This window comes from Eschscholzia californica, unplaced genomic scaffold, assembly GCF_041429995.1.
Source record: "Eschscholzia californica isolate CP2 unplaced genomic scaffold, dmEscCali1.0.p SCAF_3, whole genome shotgun sequence".
Classification (NCBI taxonomy): Eukaryota; Viridiplantae; Streptophyta; class Magnoliopsida; order Ranunculales; family Papaveraceae; genus Eschscholzia; species Eschscholzia californica.
The window spans coordinates 8,140,616-8,153,957 of record NW_028238420.1 but is presented as its reverse complement, the minus strand read 5'-3'; the positions used below and the strand labels follow the sequence as shown (position 1 = coordinate 8,153,957).

Below are 13,342 nucleotides of genomic sequence, written 5' to 3'. Positions count from 1 at the left end.
GTTATTTTATTTTTAAGAAGGACATGGTTTTATTGAGAGGGAGAGAGAAAGAGATTTCAATTTCTTTTTTTAACCTTTGCAATTTATTTTGTTTCTTTTTTTCTTAATTTAGTTATTTTATTTCTAAAAAGGACACGATTTTTAATAGGTTATTTTATATCTAAGAGCGACTATATTTTAAATTTAGGGAATGACTTCTAGACAATATCCTTTACTAAAAAGAGGATATTTGTCCCAGTCGGTGTTTTTCCCTTCCGTTTTATTATATATATAATAAAGTAATGAGTATTTACCTTAAATAAAATATAACTTATAATATTAACAATAAATTAAAACAAAATAGAATTTACCTAGAATTTTTTTTTTTTTTTTTTAAACCAAACGAACCATATGCATTCATACGTGATTGAATCACAATTGTTACATGGATGATCATAATTATTTCTCTCTTCAAACATCATGAGAGTTGCATACCTTTCTTTAAATGCAAAGTACCTCATAATGAGAAAGAAATTGGACTAGACACGACTCAAGAAAATGACCCTAAAGGTCGAAAATGAAAGGATCCTATAGATCACGGATGAAAAGACCCTAAAGGTCACCAAAATAACTGAAAATACAAATTAAGAATATACTAATTTACAACCCCGTCACATTCGCCGGAAAACAGCCTTTGTCGCCGGAAAACCACCTTCATCATCAAAAAACCGCCATCACCATAGAGAAACCGCCATCACTGAACCCAGTACCCACCGTCACCACATCACCACCACCATCATCAGAGTACAACCATCTATATCTATATAACAAAACAGGATGGGTTTGTGATGACTAGGACAAAATTAATGCTTCTACAAGCTGATTAGGATAACCACGTATACATCTGAGCAGGCCAACCTCTTATGGAGTGATTTCTCATTTAATCTGGTTCGTTTAATGAGACCCCAACTGATTTAGGCCCTTCAATGGAACCAACCAGTAATTCCTTTTCCAAAACCCTTCCCCTCCCAGTTTGGATCCCTCTTTTTCATTAATCATTTCTCTTCGTTTTCTCTCCCACTTCTCATTGCATCGTCTTCCTCAGTCTCTGTCCCACTAGCTTCTTCGATTGTTCTTCCTAATTCCCCTTCATTATATGTTCCTGCATCTGAGTTAGTGTCCCTCTTCAACTTTCAGCCATTCCTCTTCAATCTTTGTCCCAACATATGAGTAAGTTTTCCATTGATTAGATGATATATACAAATTAGTTTGTTGAATTTTGGTTAATTTATGAATTTTTTTTTTATGATATCTTACCTAGATTACGAAGAAGAGTCTCTAATTTTCCTTTGTTGAAATTTTGGTTAATTTATGAATTTTTCATCAAGTCAATTCATGTTAGTCCAGCTTACACAAATTAGTTTGTTGAAATGTAATTTTTCATCAAGTGAATTCTGTTGGAGATTAGAGGTATAGATACTTCAATACACTCAAATAAACTCAAAAGATTCACATCAACATACTTTCATATAATAAAGCTTCTTTAGATCTACACAATCTCATAAAACAAGAGACACAAAGTTTTGTCACAATATTAAACTAGATATTGAAGTTAGTTCTTACCTTAAACACAATATTCATACTAGATCTATGTCTTCTTCTTCAAGTTTCTTGTATACTATTCTCCTTTTACTTTCTCTCTAGATTGTTCTTGAACTTGACTAAGAAAAGAACTCTCTACACCCTTTTAATTAATTTCATGAGGCTTTTACTTTTTTACCCCTTCTAGTTTGGTAAACCATTTACTCAAACCCACACTTTTATATTGGGCCCAAACCCAAATTTGGTTTAAAAGCCCCCTTTTCAACATCCCTCCTTAAACCAAATTTCCATAGCTTCTCATACCTAACATCCACTTCAATCTCTCAAAGACATCATGCTTCAAGGGCTTCGTAAACATATCCGCTATTTGATCTTGAGACTTGCAATACATCACTTCAATATCACCTTCCTTAACATGTTCACGAATAAAATGGTAGCGCGCATCAATGTGCTTGCTTCTTTCATGACAAACGGGATTCTTGGCTAAAGCAATAGCCGATTTGTTATCAAGGAACACTTCGGTTGGACCAACTTGAGGGCATTGAAGATGCTTCAACATATTTCTTAACCAAATTGCATGACAAACCATAGAGCTAGCGGCTACATATTCCGCCTCACAAGTAGATAAAGTCACAATGGGTTGTTTTTTAGAAGACCAAGTAAATGCCGTGTAACCCATAAAAAATACAAACCCCGATGTACTCTTTCTTTCATCTAAGTCTCTACCCCAATCACTATCGGAATAACCGATAAGCTTAAAATCTTGTTCACAAGAGAAAAATAAACCATCATTGAGCGTACCTTTAACATATCGAAGGAGCCTCTTTGCAACATTAAGATGAGATTCATCCGGTGTCTCCATGTACCTACTCACTAGCCCAACTCCATAAAGAATATCCGGTCTTGTACATGTAAGATAACGTAGACTTCCTATCAAACTTTTGAAATATGTAGGATCGACATCACTTCTTCTTGAGCATTTTCTCAACTCCACTCCACTTTCAAGAGGGGTGTTTACCGGATTACATGACTCCATTTTAAACCTTCTAAGAACTTCCTTAGCATATCCACTTTGAGAAATAAATATGCCATTTTCCATTTGCTTCACTTCAATACCAAGGAAATGACCCATCAACCCAATATCGGTCATATCAAATTCCTTAATCATGCTTTTCTTGAACTCATCAAATAGTCTTGAATCATTACCGGTGAATATCAAATCATCAACATAGAGACAAACAAATAACATACCTCCACCTTCTTTCACTTTCATATATAAAGTGTGCTCATGAGGACACTTTTCAAATCCATTTTCTTGAAAATACTTATCAATTCTTGCATTCCATGCACGTGGAGCTTGCTTTAACCCATAAAGGGCCTTCTTCAATTTATAAACTTTATCTTCTTTGCCCTTTCTAATATACCCTAAAGGTTGTTCAACATATATTTCCTCCTCAAGGATACCATTCAAGAATGCCGACTTGACATCAAGTTGATAAATTTTCCATGAATATTGAGCCGCTATAGAGATTAACAATCTAATTGTTTCCATACGAGCAACGGGAGCAAATACCTCACTATAATCAATGCCGGCTCTTTGCTTGTAACCTTTAGCTACAAGTCTTGCTTTGTGATGCAGGCGCATAGGCGTGTGGGCCCACGTCCACGCGTGCCCACACCCTATTGAGTCATAATAGTAGTTTATTTAGTAGAAGAGAAATTACTTTAATTTGATATTTCTTTATTTTAAAGTTTCTATGTTTGAGTAGTTTATTATTTTAGGAATCCTAGTTTGAGTCTATCTAGGAAGGTTTATTATCTTATAAAAGGGGATCTAGTCTATGTTATTATTCACCTTGAAGAGAAAAACTATTGAAGTTATTAAGAATTTAAGTTTAGTTTATCGTTTCTTACAGTTTTCTTTAATTGTTCTTAGTTTATTTTATTGTTCTTTAATTATTCCGCTGCGTCTACATCAAGTGGTATTCAGAGCCATTTTTTTTAACCAATCACAATGGTTAATCCTACCGTTCCTACTCCAACAATCAAAGAGAAGACACCAACTTTTGCCTCCGAATGGGACAACATCAACAAAAAGTTATCCTCGGTTACAAAATTGGAAGAAGCTTTCGAAAATTGCAAGAAGGAAACTATGGAAAAATTCGATAATCACAAGAAGGAAACTATGGAAAAATTCGATCAAGTCAATGATTCGATCATGAAGCTATCTAAACAACTCGAAGGCATATGTAAGTCTCCTTCTGTTACCACTACTCCTTCTTCTACTACTTCCATTCAAGCATCATTACCACTTCCAACCACAACACCAACTTCAAATTCCCTACTTGGACAACCTAACACTACCCCAATCCCGATTCACATCAACCCTACATCACCACTATCACCGGTTTTCCCACTCACATACATAAACCCCACAACACCACCTTTCTCTTTCAACGAACAACTAACATCGAACAAACCCGATTCATTCTCCCATTATTCCACTACCAACCCAAGTACCACCCAACCATACCCCTTTCAAACACCTCGGCAATATTATTCACCAAACACCATCCCACTCGAAACCCAAACCCAAAACCACCACACATATACAAACCCTAGTTATGTAGGCTACAACCCGGATTCTATAGGCACCCCTAGTTTCCCTATACATAATATTCAAATCCCATCTATAGCCACCACCCAAATAACCCTACCCCAATATCACCAACATGTTCCTGGTTCCCTCCCAATCTTTTGGTGTCAAACACCATCACCAACACAACAAACCTCTCCTTATTATTCCATATCCCCAACACTTCTACCACAAAATTTTGAATCTTCTCATCAAGTTGAAACTCAGTTATCAACACACCCAAGTAATCAAAACCCAGAATTTAGTGAAGGAAAAGAAGAACAAAAAGAAATTATCAAAACCCATCAAAACCAAGAAGAAGAACAACAAGAGAAACACCCATTAGTCACTACACACACTAAGTTTGATGATGTGAATGATCAGTCTTTAGTATTCGGTGGAGGGATTCATGATGGATTTTCGGATTCATGTGACTGGGATATGTCAAATATTGTTAAATTTGATGATTTGATAGTTCCATCTGGTTCAAATCAGGCTTTGCCACCTTATGATGGTTCTTCTTCATCTTCTTCCTACCGTATTCGCATGGAAGTGCCTACTTATGATGGTTCGAATCATAAAATTTTTCTGAATCAATTATGTCCCACATCGCCGCTTTCTCTATCAAATCTCTTCCTACAAAATTTTCTTCAAACAATTAAGAAAAATAGGATCAATTTTCCAATTCTTACAATGAACCTATACTCAATGGTCAAAGATCACATACCAATTGAACAACTTTCATCTAGGTTTCACATATCAATTGAAGAAAACAAACAGTGGGCTCCAGGTATTGATCACGTTAGAGTACATAAACTACATGAAGATGAACGTGGAAAAGTCAATTTTGCGTGGCATATCTACACTACATGGTTCCATATCGATATCTTAGTTAGCGATGGTTATGCTTATACTTTGGCTATTGATGAAGTATTTTGGAAATTTGTTACAATTACTCTTACTTCACACTTGCTCATAGTACTTCACACTTTCTTGAAGATTAAGTGGTTGAGCCTACCGTGGGAAGATGGCGAGATGAACATTATTTATTCACTAAGGTTAATTTTGCGAGAATCATTGGCATATGAGTTTGGGTACGAGGTTGACGATTACTTGCACATTACTATCCTTCCATTCCAGTGCAAACTTCGTTCGAAGTGGAAATTACGGATCGCCATGACAAAGTTCATCGTCTGCGGGTGCATCAACTTGTTTTCTCCATCCTACAATCGGTTCGGGACGAACCTTCTGGGGAACAGGGTGCTGATGCAGGCGCATAGGCGTGTGGGCCCACGTCCACGCGTGCCCACACCCTATTCAGTCATAATAGTAGTTTATTTAGTAGAAGAGAAGTTACTTTAATTTGATATTTCTTTATTTTAAAGTTTCTATGTTTGAGTAGTTTATTATTTTAGGAATCCTAGTTTGAGTCTATCTAGGAAGGTTTATTATCTTATAAAAGGGGATCTAGTCTATGTTATTATTCACCTTGAAGAGAAAAACAATTGAAGTTATTAAGAATTTAAGTTTAGTTTATCGTTTCTTACAGTTTTCTTTAATTGTTCTTAGTTTATTTTATTGTTCTTTAATTATTCCGCTGCGTCTACATCAAGCTGATGTAGATTGTTGCGGAAGCGTAAAAGTAATGGAATCCACCATTGTTAATAAACTAAACTAACGAAATAAAACTGATAAAATAACGATAAACAATAAACTTGATTAATAACTTGAATAATAATAAACTTGGTTGATAATATTCTCTGATCTGGTTAACAAAGACAGACTAGACTTCTCTTATATAGAGATTGTACTTTTCTAGATAGACTCAAATAAGGAAATAAGATAACTACTAATAATACTTTCCTTGATTGCTAAGACTCATAATTATGGAAACCCTAAATACTTAATTATAGAAACTACGCTAATGGAGCTTCTTGACCGTGAGGCCCACTATCACCATGGCCGTGAGGCCCAATAGGAAGATGGTCTCCATCATACTCCCCCGCTGCGGAACAACTTGCCCCCAAGTTGGTGTTGTCATAAAGCGGATCGTCCAAGTAATGAGGATATATATCAGCGATGTTGAAGGTAACTTCGGCGACGAGTTTGAAGGCAATCCTTAGTTCCCACTTTTCACGAAAATTGCCGAAAATCCGAAGAAGAAAAATATTGACAATATCACCAATTATAATGTGAAACATATATTGCCAAGATACTCGCAAAAGCAATACCAACGTAGATACGTCTAGTAAATTGCGACATCGCCCGTCGTCTTTTAGTTTGACGAAAGAGGTCACATATACAACCTGTCTTGTTCTTGGAAAAACAATGGATGGCCATGAAGATTGGTTTGTATGATTCTTTGAAGTTGAAAGCCATGAATAAATCAATGGAGGAGAAAGTATTTTATGATTCGACACAACTAATTCGTCTCCCGGAATCATATATGGATCAAACAACTTATTCGAGCTTGTGTTAGTCGGTTGAATTTCTTCTTCTTGATCTGTCTCATCGAAATTTTCTTCCTCCATTGAAAAATTAGGATTTTTTTTTTATCAAAAACCTCTCCTTCAATAATATTGACCATGGTAGTCGAAGGAATTTCGGATAATAATTTGTTCGATTGGATTTGAGATTCTATAAAAGATAAGTATTCATGTAAAGGGAGAAAAGCATATCGAAAAATACTTTTCACTTTATTCCAATCATCTACGAACGATTTTCCTTCATTAACGAGTCTCCATTGCATCTCGTTGTATTTTTCATACACTCTTGTAGACAAGTGTTGTTCAAGAATAAAAACCTTATCTTCATCACGAACCTCTTGGTTTATAAACCAATCTTCCATCTGTTGAATCCAAAAATCTATATGATATTGATAATCAAACATAGGAATTTTGGAATCGACATTAATTTTGTTTTGATCTTTTCGATCAACATAGAGTTGTTGTGCATCTCTTAAAGGATCCCAACCTAAACGCGGAAGATTATTCCAACATTCAAGATGAGAAGTATTTAAAAAAAAATTATCTGTTCCCAGATTCTTAAAGCTCTGAATACCAGCTGATGTAGATTGTTGCGGAAGCGTAAAAGTAATGGAATCCACCATTGTTAATAAACTAAACTAACGAAATAAAACTGATAAAATAACGATAAACAATAAACTTGATTAATAACTTGAATAATAATAAACTTGGTTGATAATATTCTCTGATCTGGTTAACAAAGACAGACTAGACTTCTCTTATATAGAGATTGTACTTTTCTAGATAGACTCAAATAAGGAAATAAGATAACTACTAATAATACTTTCCTTGATTGCTAAGACTCATAATTATGGAAACCCTAAATACTTAATTATAGAAACTACGCTAATGGAGCTTCTTGACCGTGAGGCCCACTATCACCATGGCCGTGAGGCCCAATAGGAAGATGGTCTCCATCACTTTGTATCTTTGGACTTCTCCACTTGCATTCTTCTTTGTCTTATACACCCACTTCACACCAATAGGTTTGTATCCTTTTGGCAAATTTGTCAACTCCCAAGTATCATTTTTTTCAATTGCATTAATTTCTTCATTCATAGCATTTTCCCATTTTTCTTCTTGGATGGCTTCTTCATAACTAATAGGATCACAATCCATGAGAAAACAACACAAGTTTAATTCTTCTTCATTATCCACAACTTCATATATCTCTCTCAAACTTCTTGTTTTCATTGGCCCTTCATTAGAACTTCCCCCCGATGATGAGGATGATGGAGATGAGGACGATGGTGTTTGTGGGTCTCTTTGAAATTCTCTTGGTGGCGCATCTTCTTCTTCTTCTCCTTCAAGTCTAAGTTCAACTTGAACAATTTCTTTTCCTTTCCATTCCCATGCCAAATCTTCTTCAAATACCACATCCCTACTAAATAGAACTTTATTGACAATTGGATTAAACAACTTGTAACATTTCATTTGCTCATTATACCCAAGAAAGATACATTTCTCACCTTTGTCATCAAGTTTTGTTCTTCTTGCTTCCGGTATCTTTGCATAAGCAATACATCCAAATATCTTTAAATGAGATACACTAGGCTTGTAATAACCCCATGCCTCTTGTGGGGTCTTCATATAGACACTTTTAGTGGGACATCTATTTAACAAGTATACGGCACATGCAACGGCTTCACCCCAAAATTCTCTAAGCAAACTTTTTTCTTTTAACATGCTTCTTGCCATGTCTAATATGGTGCGATTTTTCCTATCGGCAACTCCATTTAGTTGTGGTGTGTATGACGGAGTAAGTTCATGAACAATCCCATGTTCTCTACAAAACATATCAAATGCTCTTGAGGTGTATTCTCCACCTCTATCGGACCTTAGTTTCTTTATCATAAAACCACTTTGTTTCTCAACCATGTTCTTGAACTCTTTGAATGCCTCAAATACTTCAGATTTATTTTTTAAGAAATAAACCCATGTTTTTCTACTAAAATCATCAATAAAAGTGAGAAAGTAATTGTTACCTCCATTTGTCATTGGCTTCAATGGACCACAAACATCGGTATGCACAAGCTCCAATATATTAGATGCTCTCCACCTCCCTTCTTTAGAAAAACTTGTGCGATGATGCTTGCCAAAGATACACCCTTCACACACTTTGTTTGGGTGATCAATACATGGTAAACCCCTTACCATATTCTTGCTTGCCAAGGTCTTCATCCCATCAAAGTTTAGATGCCCAAGTCTCAAGTGCCACAACCAAGATTCATCTTTCACAATAGAGTTTAAGCATTTTGCATCACCATGTTGAATTTTCAAGGGAAATAATCTATTCTTTGCCATCTTTACCTTAGCAATTAGAGTTCCACTTCTATCTCTTAATGTGAGATGAAGATCCTTCAATCTTATATCATAACCTTTTTCTAAAAGTTGTCCCAAACTCAAAATATTATTTTTCATTGCGGGAACATAATAGACATCGGAAATATAGTTATGTTTTCCATTTTTTAGTTGAATGAGGATATTACCTTTCCCTAGCACCGGTATCTTTGAGGAATCACCGAACTTTACACACCCTTTCACACTTTCATTCACTTCAACAAACAATTCTCTTTTTCCACAAATATGATTACTTGCACCGGTGTCGAAATACCAAGTGTTTGTTTGTGATTCGTCAAAACCATCACAAGAAAATAACAATGTAGGATCAACATTAATTTCTACTTCATCTTCAACAAGGTTTGATTCTTCCTTAACTTGATTTTTATACCAACATTCAGTACTATAATGCCCGAGCTTGTGACAATTATAGCATTCAATATCCCTTTTGTCTCTACCTTGGCTATTATAAGCTCTAGTAAAGTTTCCTCTACCTCTTCCTCTTGGTTCATTTGTTCTTCCTCTATTAAAAAAATTTCTTCCTCTTTGGTTTCCAAAGCCTCTTCTACCATTATCATAACCTCTACCATAACTCTCATAGCCTCTTTCTTTTTGGGGTGTATATTGTTTTTCTTCTAAAGTGAGTTTTGCTTGAAGTACTTGATCAACCGAACAATTTGAAGAGGTTGCGACATTTCTATTCACCCTTTGTTCATGAATTTGCAATGTTCCCATCAATTCATCTACCGTCATGGATTCCAAATCTTTTGATTCTTCAACGACAATAACCACATTATCAAATTTAGGTGTCAAAGACCGTAAAATCTTCTCCATCACCCGAACATCATCACATTTTTCACCACACCTTTTCATTTCGTTAACATTAGACAATACTCTTGAAACATAATCGGAGACAAGTTCTCCTTCATTCATACTCAATCTTTCAAATTCACCACGCAAAATTTGGAGACGAACCTTTACCACTTTATCAACTCCTCTAAATGAATTCTTGAGAATATTCCAAGCCTCTTTCGATGATTTTGCTTCGGACACTTTTTCAAATGTAGGACTATCAATTCCTTGATAGATAAGAAATAAGGCTTTTTTATCCATCTTTCTTGAGTCTTTAAGAACACACTTTTGTACATCATTCATAAAACTCTCTTCTTCTTGAGTTGGTTCTACATAACCATTTTGAACAATATCCCACAAATCTTGAGATCCCAATAATACACTCATTTGAATACACCAATGTTCATAGTTCTCTTTAGTTAACCTAGGTATTTGAGGTTGTATCATATTTGACATTTTCTTAAAAGATCCCCAAAAATTTCACAAACCCTAGATCTCAAAAATGTTGAAAAAGCTTGAATTGATAAACTAATATGCCTCTGATACCAATTTGTTGGAGATTAGAGGTATAGATACTTCAATACACTCAAATAAACTCAAAAGATTCACATCAACATACTTTCATATAATAAAGCTTCTTTAGATTTACACAATCTCATAAAACAAGAGACACAAAGTTTTGTCACAATATTAAACTAGATATTGAAGTTAGTTCTTACCTTAAACACAATATTCATACTAGATCTATGTCTTCTTCTTCAAGTTTCTTGTATACTATTCTCCTTTTACTTTCTCTCTAGATTGTTCTTGAACTTGACTAAGAAAAGAACTCTCTACACCCTTTTAATTAATTTCATGAGGCTTTTACTTTTTTACCCCTTCTAGTTTGGTAAACCATTTACTCAAACCCACACTTTTATATTGGGCCCAAACCCAAATTTGGTTTAAAAGCCCCTTTTTCAACAAATTCATGTTAGTCCAGCTTACAACTTGATACAGTCTTACAGGTAAATATATTTTCACGTAAGTTGTTGTATAAATTCCATTTGTAGTTTATAGATATTTCCCCATTTATTATTCTTGATTGAATTTGTAACTCCTTTGATCTTTCTCTCCCTCCCATTCTCTTCGCACGTCATTTTTCATCTACTTTCCCTTTTGCTATTTTAGGTGTATTAGTAAGAGCAATCTATTCACACCCATATTTGTAAATTGGATTTTTTTTTTTAACGATATTCATATTCAACATTCAATCTTTAACCATTACTCATCTTGTGGTGAAACAGATAAATTCAAAAGGTGTTCGATGAAATGCCATAGAGAGATTTTGAATGATGGACAAATCTTAAATGAAGGTAATATAAGTGCTGCCAAACTTTATGGTGCTCTTTTTTCTGTTGAACCTATGGCACTTCTAGGATTTCAACCTAATATTTTGACCTTCATATTTGTAGCGGACACGTGATATGCCTACATTAATATATGTTAAACAATATAATCTCACCACAACAAATAGTTTTTTTTTGCATTGAAAATAGTAGAAAAAGGGATGCAACACGAGGACTTCCCAGGAGGTCACAAAACAAATAGTTTTGTTTACTTTGATCTTCATGGTTGTTCATCTTAGTTTGCGCATATTTGATGAACTTTCGGGATTTTTCATCTATAAGGTGGATCAATAGGGTTCGCAACGGTAACTGTCGTAACTCAATCTTTTATGCTTAAAGACTATTTTATTTTCCTCTTTTAATTCAAAAATGATGCACAACTAACAATTCGGTAAAAGTTATTTGATTCTGGGTATTTTGACCTTCATATTTTTAATCAACATTGTACATTCCCATGGCAGTATATGTCAGATAATATAATCTGAGCAAAAGAGACCGTTCTACTTTGATGTTCATTGTTGTTCATGTTTTTACGCATGTTTGACCCAGTTTTGTGATTTTCCCGTATAGGGTGGATTAATAGGACACGACTGTTGTTGATCCAGTTACATGTGATAAAGTTATGACTATTCGTTAAGCTATCATATGGAAAAGATGCATCATTTATGTGGTTGCCAGAGTAGGGAGGCAGATCGACAATGGGACAAAACTGGTCTTGAAGGGTTGGTGTTAAGCTTATTAGAATTTAAGTGTTAAGAATGCGGAGAAATTGTGGAGAAAGGTATTGTTATTACTTTAGTATTCCTTCCAGTTTTCCAGTTCATGATGTTCGGTAGTTAATAGTCGCTAAAAGTTGTTGCTTCTCAATTCACTCTTAGTCGTGTCTTTTTTTTTTGTAATCCTAACACCAATAGAAGCTGTGAGAAACTTTAGTTGAATGGCTCGAAAATAAGGATGAGCTTGAGGCTTTTTCTATACTTAGTTACCTTAAGATTCAAAGTTATGCATTTTTTCCTTTATATTAAATTCCCTTAAAATTGGTTCTTTCGGCCCCAAAAATTTTGTCAATTTGTATTTTTGGTGAAGTCGATAAACTGGCCGTGTAGGAATTTCGAAGCTCATATTTTATGAACTTGAAAGAATTTCCTACAGGAACGATACATCACCTTTAGTTGTTTATTATTTTTGTACAAGTTTTTAGATTATACTTTACTGCTTTGTCCTTTGATGTTAAATTTTATAATATGACTTATATCTTTTTCTTTATTTGTATTTCTTTTATCAAATTTTTACAATCGTCTTTTCTTTTTCATTTTTCAATTTCATGCCTTTTCTGTCTTAATCGAACCTTTCACTTCGTTGTATCTGCACCAAATGTCTATCTAAAGTACTTGTGGTTTGAATTTGGGAGATACAATGAATTTTGGTATTTGTTTATGTTGTTTAATTTATGTAAATTTTGATAAAGAATTGAAAAGGTTATCAATTTATTTAATTTATTCGATGGATAAAATATTAAATTAAACAAATCACTGAGACGAATTGTATGTGCTTGTCAAATGTCTCAATGGAAATAACTCTAATATGCTTTTTGGTATTCTGAATACAGAGTTGTTTTGACCCATAGACCCTAAACTTTAATTACAAGACTCTAACGATTCGCAGATCATATAAACTTGAAATTAAAATTAATTACAAATTTGAACCCATGGTGCATTCGAGTTTTGTCTTTTATGATTTCTAAAATCAATTTTAAGAAAAACTCTGTTTTGGGTTTTTGAAAAGGCCAGGTCAATTTCGGAAAAAATTGGTTTGATTCTTAATGATTTCCAAAATCAATTTTAAGAAAAACCCGTTTTGGTCATTGGGTGGGCCCGGAACTATTTCGGTAAAATTTGGGTGGAATCGGGAGAAAATTTTAACTTTCATTTGAAAAACTCCAACTCGAGTCAAGACCCGTAAAATTTCGACCCGTGGACCTAGGTCAAACTCGGAAAGGCCCGGGACATCCCTTGGTCAAG

The 13,342-nt window shown here is 34.6% G+C and overlaps 1 long non-coding RNA gene across 1 annotated transcript; it reads left to right on the top strand.

Annotated features, from left to right (window-relative positions):
* Window positions 1–825: 825 nt before the first annotated feature.
* Window positions 826–12,947, top strand: LOC147548157 (uncharacterized). Its single transcript, XR_015238589.1, has 4 exons — window positions 826–1,209; window positions 11,220–11,288; window positions 11,892–12,102; window positions 12,931–12,947. It is a non-coding gene; the product is annotated as an uncharacterized LOC147548157 (long non-coding RNA).
* The last annotated feature ends 395 nt before the right edge of the window (window positions 12,948–13,342 follow it).